The sequence below is a fragment of the Bufo bufo genome, chromosome 1 (assembly GCF_905171765.1).
Source record: "Bufo bufo chromosome 1, aBufBuf1.1, whole genome shotgun sequence".
Taxonomy (NCBI): Eukaryota; Metazoa; Chordata; class Amphibia; order Anura; family Bufonidae; genus Bufo; species Bufo bufo.
Window position 1 is genome coordinate 601,336,108 of NC_053389.1, and position 12,505 is coordinate 601,348,612.

Here is a 12,505-nt window from a genome sequence, read left to right on the forward strand (position 1 = left end):
AAAATTTCTGAAAAATTTCAAGATTTGCTTCTAAACTTCTAAGCCTTGTAACGTCCCCAAAAACTAAAATGTCATTCCCAAAATGATCCAAACATGAAGTAGACATATGAGGAATGTAAAGTAATAACTATTTTTGGAGGTATTACTATGTATTATAGAAGTAGAGAAATTGAAACTTGGAAATTTGCAATTTTTTCAAAATTTTTGGTAAATTTGGTATTTCTTCTATAAATAAAAATGTTTTTTTTTTTTTACTTCATTTTACCAGTGTCATGAAGTACAATATGTGATGAAAAAACAATATCAGAATGGTCTGGATAAGTAAAAGTGTTTTAAAGTTATCACCACTTAAAGTGACACTGGTCAGATTTGCAAAAAATGGCCTGGTCCATAAGGTGAAATAAGGCTGTGTCCTTAAGGAGTTAACTGCAGACTGTCAGCTTTAATTTGAGGGTATTTACATCCAAATCAGGTGAACGGTGTAGGAATTACAACAGTTTGCATATGAGCCTCCTACTTGTTAAGGGACCAAAAGTAATGGAACAATTGGCTTCTCAGCTGTTCCATGGCCAGGTGTGTGTTATTCCCTCATTATCCCAATTACAATGAGCAGATAAAATGTCCAGAGTTCATTTCAAGTGTGCTATTTGCATTTGGAATCTTTTGCTGTCAACTGTCAAGATAAGATCCATCAGTGAAGCAACCCATCATTAGGCTGAAAAAAAACAAAACAAACCCATTAGAGAGATAGCAAAAACATTAGGCGTGGCCAAAACAACAGTTTGGGACATCCTTAAAAAGAATGAATGCACCGGTGAGCTCAGCAACACCAAAAGACCCGGAAGTCCACGGAAAACAACTGTGGTGGATAACCGAAGAATTATTTCCCTGGTGAAGAAAACACCCTTCACAACAGTTGGCTAGATCAAGAACACTCTCCAGGAGGTAGTTATATGTGTGTCAAAGTCAACAATCAAGAGAAGACTTCACCAGAGTGAATACAGAGGGTTCACCACAAGATGTAAACCATTGGTGAGCCTCAAAAACAGGGAGGCCAGATTAGAGTTTGCCAAACGACATCTAAAAAAGCCTTCACAGTTCTGGCACAACATTCTATGGACAGATGAGACCAAGAATAACTTGTACCAGGGAAGAGAAGAGTATGGAGAAGGAAAGGAACTGCTCATGATCCTAAGCATACCACCTCATCAGTGAAGCATGGTGGTGGTAGTGTCATGGCGTGGGCATGTATGGCTGCAATGGAACTGGTTCTCTTGTATTTATTGATGATATGACTGCTGACAAAAGCAGGATGAATTCTAAAGTGTTTCAGGCAATATTATCTGCTCATATTCAGCCAAATGCTTCAGAACTCATTGGACGGCGCTTCACAGTGCAGATGGACAATGACCCAAAGCATACTGCAAAAGCAACCAAAGAGTTTTTTAAAGCAAATAAGTGGAATGTTATGCAATGGCCAAGTCAATCACCTGACCTGAATCCGATTGAGCATGCATTTCACTTGCTGAAGACAAAACTGAAGGGAAAATGCCCCAAGAACAAGCAGGAACTGAAGACAGTTGCAGTAGAGGCCTGGCAGAGCATCACCAGGGATGAAACCCAGCGTCTGGTGATTGATTGATTGATTGATTTTTATACTCCGCTTGTTACCTTCTTTTATTCTGTAAGTACTGTACAATAAAACCTTCGCAGTTCAACCCATGTGACTGTGCTTCACTATTTGTGGCAATCTTGATCTTTCACAGAGGTTCACAAAGGAGAGGGGAAAGTGAATCCAAGTGACCTGAATGCTTTCCCATATCCAAGGAAGTCTGTGTGATTTGGAAGGGAGGATCTTTCTGTTTGCTCTGGAGCAGCGCGGTCCATTTGAACAAACGCACCTGTATATGTGTACCCATTTCACAATTGAAACTCGCGACGCACCATAAAAAGGCAACGTACTAACGGCTGTTTATCTTTATTTTTATCTCAGCGTCTGGTGATGTCTATGCGTTCTAGACTTCAGGCTGTAATTGACTGCAAAGGATTTGCAACCAAGTATTAAAAAGTGAAAGTTTGATTTTGATTTATGATTATTTTATGTCCCATTACTTTTGGTCCCTTAACAAGTGGGAGGCACACATGCAAACTGTTGTAATTCCTACACTGTTCACCTGATTTGTATGTAAATACCCTCAAATTAAAGCTGACAGTCTGCAGTTAAAGCACATCTTGTTCGTTTCATTTCAAATCCATTGTGGTGCTGTATAGAGCCAAAAATGTTAGAATTGTGTTGATGTCCCAATATTTATGGACCTGACTGTATCTGAGGGAGTACCCACTTCCATAGGAAGACATGCATTTTGAGAATCCTGTCAGCCAACTGCCACACCCAGAGAGGAGATAGGACTTCACTGAATTTTAGTCCTGAATCTTGAAACTGATTTCTACTAGCCGATACACTGGTATAGTATAAACTTTTCTCTATTTCATAGGAGAATGAATATAATAGTTTTGTATATATACATATTCAATTAACCATATTTTGTGCATAGAATCTGTTTTGGAATAAGGCTAGTCTGTAACTGCAGTATCATTCTGACCTTTTTCCAATCCAGGGAGATTTATACATACTGTTAAAAATTATTCCTATATCATGGTATCATCTCCTAGGAACTGAGTTCAGTTCTATGCATGTATGGTTAATTTTATATATATATATATATATATATATATATATATATATATATATATATATATATACAGTACAGACCAAAAGTTTGGACACACCTTCTCATTCAAAGAATTTTCTTTATTTTCATGACTATGAAGGCATCAAAACTATGAATTAACACATGTGGAATCTTATACATAACAAACAAGTGTGAAACAACTGAAAATATGTCATATTCTAGGTTCTTCAAAGTAGCCACCTTTTGCTTTGATTACTGCTTTGCACACTCTTGGCATTCTCTTGATGAGCTTCAAGAGGTAGTCCCCTGAAATGGTCTTCCAACAGTCTTGAAGGAGTTCCCAGAGATGCTTAGAACTTGTTGGCCCTTTTGCCTTCACTCTGCGGTCCAGCTCACCCCAAACCATCTCAATTGGGTTCATGTTCGATGACTGTGGAGGCCAAGTCATCTGGCGCAGCACCCCATCACTCTCCTTCCTGGTCAAATAGCCCTTACTTTCAAAGTTTTCCCAATTTTTCGAGTGACTGACTGACCTTCATTTCTTAAAGTAATGATGGCCACTCGTTTTTCTTTACTTAGCTGCTTTTTTCTTGCCATAATACAAATTCTAACAGTCTATTCAGTAGGACTGTCAGCTCTGTATCCACTTGACTTCTCCTCAACGCAACTGATGGTCCCAACCCCATTTATAAGGCAAGAAGTCCCACTTATTAAACCTGACAAGGCACACCTGTGAAGTGAAAATCATTTCAGGGGTCTACCTCTTGAAGCTCATCAAGAGAATGCCAAGAGTGTGCAAAGCAGTAATCAAAGCAAAAGGTGGCTACTTTGAAGAACCTAGAATATGACATATTTTCAGTTGTTTCACACTTGTTTGTTATGTATATAATTCCACATGTGTTAATTCATAGTTTTGATGCCTTCTGTGTGAATCTACAATTTTCAGAGTTATGAAAATAAAGAAAACTCTTTGAATGAGAAGGGTCTGTACTGTATATATATATATATATATATATATATATATATATATATATATATAGATATATAGATAATTATGTAAATCTGACTTGAGTTTAATCTGAGACATCTGTCGGCTGAGAGAAATCAGGTATCAAAGTAATTTAAAATATATTGTAGGGTATTATCACAATAAGGAATTGTAAGGAATATACAGTTGTAAGAAAAAGTATGTGAACCCTTTGGAATTATATGGATTTCTGCACAAATTGGTCATAAAATGTGATCTGATCTTCATCTAAGTCACAACAATAGACAATCACAGTCTGCTTAAACTAATAACACACAAATTATTAAATGTTACCATGTTTTTATTGAACACACCATGTAAACCTTCACAGTGCAGGTGGAAAAAGTATGTGAACCCCTAGACTAATGACATCTCCAAGAGCTAATTGGATTGAGGTGTCAGCCAACTGGAGTCCAATCAATGAGATGAGATTGGAGGTGTTGGTTACAGCTGCCCTGCCCTATAAAAAATACACACCAGTTCTAGGTTTGCTTTTCACAAGAAGCATTGTCTGATGTGAATGATGCCTCGCACAAAAGAGCTCTCAGAAGACCTACATTTAAGAATTGTTGACTTGCATAAAGCTGGAAAGGGTTATAAAAGTATCTCCAAAAGCCTTGCTGTTAATCAGTCCACGGTAAGACAAATTGTCTATGAATGGAGAAAGTTCAGCACTGCTGCTATTCTCCCTAGGAGTGGCCATCCTGTAAAGATGACTGCAAGAGCACAGCGCAGACTGCTCAATGAGGTGAAGAAGAATCCTAGAGTGTCAGCTAAAAACTTACAAAAGTCTCTGGCATATGCTAACATCCCTGTTAGCGAATCTACGATACGTAAAACACTAAACAAGAATGGATTTCATGGGAGTATACCACAGAGAAAGCCACTGCTGTCTAAAAAAAAATTGCTGCACGTTTACAGTTTGCACAAGAGCACCTGGATGTTCCACAGCAGTACTGGCAAAATATTCCGTGGACAGATGAAACCAAAGTTGAGTTATTTGGAAGAAACGCACAACACTATGTGTGGAAAAAAAGAGGCACATCAAAACCTCAATCCCAGGGCCTGGACAGATTGCTATCATAGAAGGAAAAATGAATTCCCAAGTTTATCAAGACATTTTGCAGGAGAACTTAAGACCATCTGTCCACCAGCTGAAGCTCAACAGAAGATGGGTGTTGCAACAGGACAACGACCCAAAGCATAGGAGTAAATAAACAACAGAAACGTCTGATCTGCAACTACAGGAAACGTTTGGTTGAAGTTATTGCTGCCAACGGAGGTTCAACCAGTTATTAAATCCAAGGGTTCACATACTTTTTACACCTGCACTGTGAATGTTTACATGGTGTGTTCAATAAAAACATGGTAACATTTAATTATTTGTGTGTTATTAGTTTAAGCAGACTGTGATTGTCTATTGTTGTGACTTAGATGAAGATCAGATCACATTTTATGACCAATTTGTGCAGAATTCCATATAATTCCAAAGGGTTCACATACTTTTTATTGCAACTGTATGTACAGTACAGACCAAAAGTTTGGACACACCTTCTCATTCAAAGAGTTTTCTTTATTTTAATTGACTATGAAAATTGTAGATTCACACTAAAGGCATCAAAACTATGAATTAACACATGTGGAATTATATACATAACAAACAAGTGTGAAACAACTGAAAATATGTCATATTCTAGGTTCTTCAAAGTAGCCACCTTTTGCTTTGATTACTGCTTTGCACACTCTTGGCATTCTCTTGATGAGCTTCAAGAGGTAGTCCCCTGAAATGGTTTTCACTTCACAGGTGTGCCTTGTCAGGTTTAATAAGTGGGATTTCTTGCCTTATAAATGGGGTTGGGACCATCAGTTGCGTTGAGGAGAAGTCAGGTGGATACAGAGCTGACAGTCCTACTGAATAGACTGTTAGAATTTGTATTATGGCAAGAAAAAAGCAGCTAAGTAAAGAAAAACGAGTGGCCATCATTACTTTAAGAAATGAAGGTCAGTCAGTCAGCCGAAAAATTGGGAAAACTTTGAAAGTAAGGGCTATTTGACCAGGAAGGAGAGTGATGGGGTGCTGCGCCAGATGACTTGGCCTCCACAGTCATCGAACATGAACCCAATTGAGATGGTTTGGGGTGAGCTGGACCGCAGAGTGAAGGCAAAAGGGCCAACAAGTTCTAAGCATCTCTGGGAACTCCTTCAAGACTGTTGGAAGACCATTTCAGGGGACTACCTCTTGAAGCTCATCAAGAGAATGCCAAGAGTGTGCAAAGCAGTAATCAAAGCAAAAGGTGGCTACTTTGAAGAACCTAGAATATGACATATTTTCAGTTGTTTCACACTTGTTTGTTATGTATATAATTCCACATGTGTTAAAGGGTTTCTGTCACCCCACAAAACTCATTTTTTTTTTTTTGGATAGTTAGATTCCTTATAGGGCGATATAGGAGAATATAATAGTCTTACTTACTTTCATGCGGCCGATTCTTTATAAAACTAAGTTTTATAATATGTAAATGAGGGCTCTACCAGCAAGTAGGGCGTCTACTTGCTGGTAGCCGCAGCAGCAATCCGCCCCCTCGCCGTGTTGATTGACAGGGCCAGCCGGGATCTCCTCCTCCGGCCGGCCCTGTCAGTAATTCAAAAATCGCGCGCCTCTGGTCATTCGGCGCAGGCGCTCTGAGATGAGGAGGCTTGTCTCCTCAGCACTCCCTCAGTGCGCCTGCGCCGATGATGTCTTCTCTTTCGGTGATGTCATCGGCGCAGGCGCACTGAGAAGACGAGCCTCCTCATCTCAGAGCGCCTGCGCCGAATGACCAGAGGCGCGCGATTTTTGAATTACTGACAGGGCCGGCCGGAGGAGGAGATCCCGGCTGGCCCTGTCAATCAACACGGCGAGGGGGCGGATTGCTGCTGCGGCTACCAGCAAGTAGACGCCCTACTTGCTGGTAGAGCCCTCATTTACATATTATAAAACTTCATTTTATAAAGAATCGGCCGCATGAAAGTAAGTAAGACTATTATATTCTCCTATATCGCCCTATAAGGAATCTAACTATTCAAAAAAAAAAAAAAAGAGTTTTGTGGGGTGACAGAAACCCTTTAATTCATAGTTTTGATGCCTTCATAGTCATGAAAATAAAGAAAACTCTTTGAATGAGAAGGTGTGTCCAAACTTTTGGTCTGTACTGTATATCCTATAGGTTATTTTTGCTTTCTTAAAAGGTTGCATATCATTAATAATTTTCATAATTTTATTGTCACCGATTTTATATTTGATGAATTTGCACTGTATTATTATTATTTTAATAAATATATATTTTGATTTACCACTGCCTTCTTTTTGTTGTCAAACTTAGCGCAAATCACGAGCTCTTATTGGCTTGTCTTTATGATAAGTTAGAATCTCCTGCCTTACAGATTCTAATTTATTTACATAAAGAATATAGACTGTTAATCAGAGCAGTATAAATATTCTGACAAGGTACATCAAATATGTATCTGCACTGGTTATATACAGTATAAAGTTCAGGCCTTTTGACAGTTTCGATATTTAAAGCATCACTAACTTTTCACACAACCTTGCATAAATCAATAGTACAAGTAACTACAAGAAACTTTGTAATATGTCTTATCAGTGTGAAATGTCTAGTTCTCATGTTATTACCCGTTTGCCTCTTGCTAATTGCTTTTAAGTCTGAAATATGCTTGAAAACCCTCCAGGACATGATCAGCTTTGCTAAAGTATTATATTACACGTCAATACAAGTCTGGGGGCAATTTCAGACGAGCATGTTCATTGCAGAAAACACGCTTTCTGTGGCAGCGTCATTATCCATTATGGACACTGCTCACTTCACAGGACCGCATGTTATAATTATGATTTATAATGCTGTTTGATCCTGAGGCTGGTTCTGAGTAAAGCCTAATTTACACGTCAGTGTTTCACGGACGTGTGCTGTTCATGTTCCCCATGGACAGCACACGTCCCCATTCATTTTAATGTGTGTATTCAGACATCAGTGTTTTAGCATGGTTCGTGGGTCAGTGTTTTTAGCATGGATGCATGCTCTAGTTTGTCGGTGTTCACGGATCCATCACGTCTGTTGGAGTCTATGGGTCCGTGAAAACCACGGATGCCATCCGTGTTGCATCCGTGTTTCACGGATCATTAAGAAGAGATGCTTTGATTATTATTTTTCAGCTGTTCAGTGTCAGTGAAACACGGATGCAACACAGACAGCAAAAAACGGACACACGGACCCAACATGGAACCTTCACGGATACATCACTGACCACCTGCTCACGGATTTAAGCACAGACGTGTGAATGAGGCTTAAGAGAGGAAGGTTAGAAAGCAGATTCTCCTGTACAGGGAGTGCAGAATTATTAGGCAAGTTGTATTTTTGAGGATTAATTTTATTATTGAACAACAACCATGTTCTCAATGAACCCAAAAAACTCATTAATATCAAAGCTGAATATTTTTGGAAGTAGTTTTTAGTTTGTTTTTAGTTGTAGCTATTTTAGGGGGATATCTGTGTGTGCAGGTGACTATTACTGTGCATAATTATTAGGCAACTTAACAAAAAACAAATATATACCCATTTCAATTATTTATTTTTACCAGTGAAACCAATATAACATCTCAACATTCACAAATATACATTTCTGACATTCAAAAACAAAACAAAAACAAATCAGTGACCAATATAGCCACCTTTCTTTGCAAGGACACTCAAAAGCCTGCCATCCATGGATTCTGTCAGTGTTTTGATCTGTTCACCATCAACATTGCGTGCAGCAGCAACCACAGCCTCCCAGACACTGTTCAGAGAGGTGTACTGTTTTCCCTCCTTGTAAATCTCACATTTGATGATGGACCACAGGTTCTCAATGGGGTTCAGATCAGGTGAACAAGGAGGCCATGTCATTAGATTTTCTTCTTTTATACCCTTTCTTGCCAGCCACACTGTGGAGTACTTGGACGCGTGTGATGGAGCATTGTCCTGCATGAAAATCATGTTTTTCTTGAAGGATGCAGACTTCTTCCTGTACCACTGCTTGAAGAAGGTGTCTTCCAGAAACTGGCAGTAGGACTGGGAGTTGAGCTTGACTCCATCCTCAACCCGAAAAGGCCCCACAAGCTCATCTTTGATGATACCAGTCCAAACCAGTACTCCACCTCCACCTTGCTGGCGTCTGAGTCGGACTGGAGCTCTCTGCCCTTTACCAATCCAGCCACGGGCCCATCCATCTGGCCCATCAAGACTCACTCCCATTTCATCAGTCCATAAAACCTTAGAAAAATCAGTCTTGAGATATTTCTTGGCCCAGTCTTGACGTTTCAGCTTGTGTGTCTTGTTCAGTGGTGGTCGTCTTTCAGCCTTTCTTACCTTGGCCATGTCTCTGAGTATTGCACACCTTGTGCTTTTGGGCACTCCAGTGATGTTGCAGCTCTGAAATATGGCCAAACTGGTGGCAAGTGGCATCTTGGCAGCTGCACGCTTGACTTTTCTCAGTTCATGGGCAGTTATTTTGCGCCTTGGTTTTTCCACACGCTTCTTGCGACCCTGTTGACCATTTTGAATGAAACGCTTGATTGTTCGATGATCACGCTTCAGAAGCTTTGCAATTTTAAGAGTGCTGCATCCCTCTGCTAGATATCTCACTATTTTTGACTTTTCTGAGCCTGTCAAGTCCTTCTTTTGACCCATTTTGCCAAAGGAAAGGAAGTTGCCTAATAATTATGCACACCTGATATAGGGTGTTGATGTCATTAGACCACACCCCTTCTCATTACAGAGATGCACATCACCTAATATGCTTAATTGGTAGTAGGCTTTCGAGCCTATACAGCTTGGAGTAAGACAACATGCATAAAGAGGATGATGTGGTCAAAATACTCATTTGCCTAATAATTCTGCACGTAGTGTATAGTCTCCACCAACCAGAGAACTGCAAACTAGACATTCCGCATACACAGGGGAGAACTACTTAAAATGCCAGATCAAAGTGATATAATGGCCAGAAAAGAGGGTTGTACTGGGTATCGAAGTCTTTATACACGATTCTGTTCTGTAATAAGATTATTTGTTTTTCTATATACTATGCTGTGTTATTGCATAGCTTAGCATTAGTTTTTATCACAAAACATCACACTCCATATCCTCATCAGTGGCTGCAAAGTGGAGAAGGAGGGACAGCAAATGAGTATTACACTCACCGATAATCCGGTTTCCTGGAAGTCTCCATGACACTACATCCTGAGACTGACTTCCTCTGATAGGACAGGAAAAAACACAGAGGTTAAAAACCCGACCCCGACCCCTCATTAAAAGTGTATTTTAAAGGAAACCAGGATAAAGGGTAGAACCTGAAAAGAATAGACTAGGCTGGGAAATATGTGCTGTCATGGAGACTTCCAGGAAACCGGATTACCGGTGAGTGTAATACTCATTTCCCCAGTCGTCTCCATGACAGCCCAACCTGAGAACTAACAAAGTGAAAACAAACTCGAGGAGGGACTACAGCACCAAGGACCTTGCGTCCAAAGGCCATGTCCTCATTGGCAAATACAGCAAGCCTATAATGTTTAGTGAAGGTATGAGCCCTCTTCCAAGTGGCCACCCTGCAAATCTGCTCTAAGGAGGCAGAGGCCCTTTCGGCCAGGAGGTAGACACTGCTCTCACTGAATGGGCTCTGAGAGAAGGAGGAGGTTCTTTACCAGAAGCTCTATAGGCTTCAGTAATAGCATTCCTTATCCAACAGGATATGGAGCTCTTTGCCGCTTTCCTACCTCTATTAGGGCCAAAAAACTGTACAAACACATTTTTGTCTATCCTCCATTCTCTTGTAACATCTAAATAATGAAGAACTGCCCTTCTCACATCTAGATTATGGAATTTCGCTTCCTGGGGAATGACAATATTTTGGGATCTGTGAAATGTAGATACTACCTTTGCAAGGAAATTTGGGTCTAGTTTAAATATTAGCTTATCCTCGAAGGCCCTAAAAATGGGCTCTTGGATGGACAGGGCCTGTAGCTCACATGCTCTCCTAGCCGAGGATATTGCTACAAAAAAAAAGTCTTAGGCTACTTTCACACCTGCGTTAGGTGCGGATCAGTCTGGTATCTGCACAGACTGATCCGCACCTATAATGCAAACGCTTATATCCGTTCAGAACTGATCCGTTTGCATTACCATGAACAAAAATAAATAAATGATAATGCTAACTGATCCGTTTTGACTTACTCTGAAAGTCAATGGGAGGCGGATCCGTTTTCAATTGCACCATATTGTGTCAGTGAAAACGGATCCGTCCCCATTGACTTACATTGTAAGTCAGGACGGATCAGTTTGGCTCAGTTTCGTCAGACGGACATCAAAACGCTGCAAGCAGTGTTTTGGTGTCCGCCTCCAGAGCGGAATGGAGGCTGAACGGAGGCAAACTGATGCATTCTGAACGGATCCTTATCCATTCAGAATGCATTCGGGCTAAACTGATCCGTTTTGGGCCACTTGTGAGATCCCCGAAACGGATCTCACAGGCGGACCCAGAAACGCCAGTGTGAAAGTAGCCTTAAAAGTAAGCCACATGATAGACAGAGAATCTAGAGGCTCCAACGGGGAATCTGACAAGCCTAAAAGAACTGTATTCAGGTTGCACGGAGCTACCATATTTTTAATTCTAGGCTTCAGCCTATCTGCAGCTTTCAAGAACCTAGAAACCCAGAGGACATCATAAAGACTGGTGTTATAAAGGGCACACACCTGAATTTTTAGAGTGTTTGGGGAGAGACCCATATCCAGGGCCGTTGCTAGGATTTTTGCCGCCCCAGGCAAGATAAAAATTGTCGCCCCCCCTTTATCAGATGATGTGCCCATATTATGACATCACATATGTTCCACCCCTTTCTCAGCATTTAAATTATAAGAACTGCTATGTTTCGCTTAGGGTTAATCCAGCTTCTTGTAGCTGCCTCCCTGACAGCCGCTAGAGGTGCTTCCGCGATTCTCACTGTGAAAATTACAGTGGGAAGACGTGGAACATAGTTTTGAATGCGTGCGCATGCGCATTCGCAGCTGAGAGGAGGATCGGGGAGAAGAGTTCCCAGTGCCGGAGAAAGGTAAGTGGCTGAAGGGGTTTTAACCCCTTCAGCCCAGTGGGAGGGGGACACGAGGGTGCTCCACTCCTAACAACTATATAGTGCCAGGAAAATGAGTTTGTTTTCCTGGCACTATAGTGCTCCTTTACCACCAGTACTGCACAGTGTCTTTTCTCTGCAGGAACAGGCTATAGACACCAGTACCACTACATTAAACTGTACTGGTTCTGGGACTATAGTGTCCTTTTAATGTGAGGTAAATTAGTTTCCAATGTAGTATTAATAACTAAACAGTTAAATTATAAACATATTGCATTGTCTACTTACCACCAGGACAATAAGATGATCTGGTCTCTGGCTGCAGTCTGGCTCTGGGGACTTCCTCGTCACGCTCTTCTCCCCCCTCCCTCCCTCGTCACTCTCTTCTCCCCCCTCCCTCCCTCGTCACTCTCTTCTCCCCCCTCCCTCGTCACTCTCTTCTCCCCCCCTCCCTCGTCACTCTCTTCTCCCCCCTGCGAGCCGCAAATGTAGAGGACAGCGCGCTCCTCTGAGAGCCGCAAACGAAGGTGCGAGGAGAGCCGCGGGTTGGCCACCCCTGGTCTAGACACTACTGTACGCCTGTATTAATTTGAGGCACATAGTGTTATTACTTTAGTACCTCACATTAATAGA